This window comes from Vicugna pacos, chromosome 9 (assembly GCF_048564905.1).
Source record: "Vicugna pacos chromosome 9, VicPac4, whole genome shotgun sequence".
Lineage (NCBI taxonomy): Eukaryota > Metazoa > Chordata > Mammalia > Artiodactyla > Camelidae > Vicugna > Vicugna pacos.
The window spans coordinates 28,657,763-28,660,281 of NC_132995.1; positions in this window are offsets into that span (position 1 = coordinate 28,657,763).

Here is a 2,519-nt window from a genome sequence, read left to right on the forward strand (position 1 = left end):
AAACTGGGTTCCTATGGCGTCCGTGTGTATGTTTCAAATACATAGGTGTGACATATACTATAATTGAACATGAAGAGTCATTTATGTGTTTTCTTTCTCTCTCCCTTTTCTTTTCTCTTTGGCTTGCTTAAAATTTTTAAGGTGACCCCACTTACCTTAACATATTGGAAAACGCTTCTTTCAATAACTTCTTAGGAAGGGTTAGTAAGAATTCAAGATTGGTTGGAGATTTCTACCAGATGAGACATTTTCTTCCTTTTTTTTTTTTAAATTGAAGTATAGTTGATTTACAATGCTGTGTTAATTTCTGATGTAGAGCATAGTGATTCAATTATACATGTATATATTCTTTTTCATTATAGGTTATTACAAGATATTGAATATAGTTCACTGTGCTATATAGTAAGTCCTTGTTGTTTATCTGTTTTATATATAATAGTGTGTATCTGCTAGTCCTGAACCCCTAATCCTAATGATTCGGTGTCTTTAAATCAAGAATTCATGTGATTGTTTCACTTGCATTAATTGCTCTAGAAGTGTCTGATTTTTCTTTCAACCTCCCTTTATCTTTAATGCTTCTACGGAAATATCTAGAATTTATAAAAACATTCATCACAGAAATCCAATTTAACCAGCATTCGTTGGGTATCTATGGATTGATTAGAGAGTAAGAGTTTACCACATGAAGAACAGAAAGAATTTAAGATTCACCCTCTATATGGGGGACATCTATATGCTGAAAATTAATTAGAAATAAGTACAATGCAATATGTTATCAATTACCAAAATGAATAAAATACATGTTTAATGCTCTGAGATGTGCAGCCTAGGTAATCCTGTCAAGATTTTCAGGGAAGAAGGGACTTGAAGGAAGCCAGAAGGATGGTTTTTGAATAGAGAGCATGAGCTTAGCCAGAATAAGGGTTCCTGTAAGGGTAAATAACTTGAGAAAAGGAATCCCCTGAAATTTCCTTTTTGTTAGCAAAGAGAGCACGTTACTTCTCAAAGCCAAGCTTGAGAACAAATGAGGCACTGTGACTTTTTCATCATGGAAAGAAAAAAAATAAATAAATAAAGGTAGTTGGTTCATTTCTCTCATCAGCAGGGCTGCCTTGTGTTGTAAATCTTGGTAAAATTCTCGGGGAGGGAAATGTATGATTTGGAGACCTGTGAATTTGCTGTAAAATAACTCTAGAAAGGACAGAAGTCCATAGAAACCCAAAGTTGGCTGGAATTCCCTAGAGGATGTCTTGTTTGCCCCTTGTGTCAAACAGGAGGTCAAAATAAGACTGGAGAGTGTGCCCAGTAGAAATAAATGGGACCCAGTTAAAGTTATACTGGTAGATAAAGACATGTATCCTATGAGAAGAACTGGGGTCTCTGTGATTAATGCATCTTTTCCTCCCCAGAAGTCCATTTAAAAGGAAGGCCAATAAGAGAGAAAATACAAGTAGGATACTGTAAGCTTCCTTGGCCTTTAAAAGGAGCCCACAGAGCTAGCTGGCATGTGACAGCAAGGCTGGAAGTTGTGGGAAAGCGTGCAACAAATTTTATGATGACCTTTTCTCTAAAAAGCCAATGTCCACCTACAAATACAGGGTTTGGGGATGAGAGCTTCCATTCTGCCATGGCTTGACGTCCAAGATTTGGGCTTCCCTGCAGCCCTCCCTTTCTGGGGTTCCTGTGTGGCTGGCTCATTAAAGGGCAGCAAGAGAGGTGTGTCATCAATCATTGGGTCAGAAGGCATGGATTTTGGATTTTTTAAACATGGCTCTGAATTCAAGGGATTTACTGGATTTGTTGGGTTTGTTTGTTTGCTCGGTGTGTTTATTGAGTCTGATATCAAAAGCACAAGAGTAGGAGGGATCCAATCTTTTTGAAGAAAATGACAAACAGGAATTGGAGTTATCCAGCCAATGCTCACTAAACTTTGGACCAAAATTACCCATAGCAAATTCAATTAATATTTGAAGTCCTCTACCCAGGAGAGGGAGAATGCTCTGTTGTAGGATTCAGCTGTTAAACAACTGTGTAATAATGCTAACATATTATTTTCAGCCAAAAATAAAGCTCACAATTTAAACATCACCTTAACTGCATGTACCCTACAAAATCTTGTTAAAGTTATAAGAAGTACCCCAGAGATGACCTAGAATTTAAAATGAGTTTAGAAGCTAGCATTTTAACCAGAAGTTTGGAGCCTGGATTTTATTTCTAACTCAAAGTACAAGAATCAAAAAAAAAATTTTTAATATAATCCCAATACAAGTTTGAAAGATTATTTTGTACTTAGTTCAATAATTATAGTTTTCATTTTTTGAGTGTTTATGATGCACCAGGTGCTATCACAAGAACTGGATCCAGCATTACATCATTTCCTACTCATATCCTCCTACATTGAGAGAGAAACAATCGTGCTCACTTTTACACAGGGATGCTGAGGAAGAGCAGGTGAACAGGGTGGTCAGATCTCAGCAAATAACCCCAGAGAAGGACAACCCAGGTCTACTTAACTCTTG